Source organism: Propithecus coquereli, unplaced genomic scaffold (assembly GCF_000956105.1).
Source record: "Propithecus coquereli isolate 6110/MARCELLA unplaced genomic scaffold, Pcoq_1.0 Scaffold276, whole genome shotgun sequence".
In the NCBI taxonomy this organism is placed as follows: domain Eukaryota; kingdom Metazoa; phylum Chordata; class Mammalia; order Primates; family Indriidae; genus Propithecus; species Propithecus coquereli.
In genome coordinates this window covers 774844-775447 of record NW_012148352.1, presented here as the reverse complement: position 1 = coordinate 775447, position 604 = coordinate 774844, and positions in this window count along the sequence as shown.

Sequence of the window (604 nt, the reverse complement as noted above, 5' to 3'; positions counted from 1 at the left end):
AGTTTTGATCAAATACAATATGACATATCTTAACAGGTACCATAAAAATGTAAACTACTTTTGTCTTCAGAAAATCTCTTGGAGACAATTAAAAGATATCTTAATAATAACACAACTTACATTGTATCTTAATTTTATACCTTAAAAGGAGAAGTTGACTGTGTGTATTATATCAGCATACAAATAGATTTATATGATTCAGTATGTTCACTTCCAGAGAAGTTCAATATTTTCTTTCTTAAAAGATGAAAGTTCTCCTCTCACTGGCTCACCCCAGGAAAATTGTGATACACGTTATTGTAATTGCCAAAACAGAAAATATATGTCTATAGTTATATCACAACTAGTAGAAAAAGTACATGAACAAATGAGAAATGAAAATGTAAAAATGAATGAGTATTAAATAAATGTCAAAAAATTCAATTATCTAAAATTATTTCATTAGAAAAATTGGCAAATAGTTAAGAAAAAATAATTCTTGTTTTTAGTAAGAGTGTAGGAAACTTAAAACCTCATGCAGTTAATACAAGGGGAAATTGTCGCATTTTTAAAAATAAGTTTATGCTAACTATTTTATCATAAGAAGGTACAATTTTGCAATGTG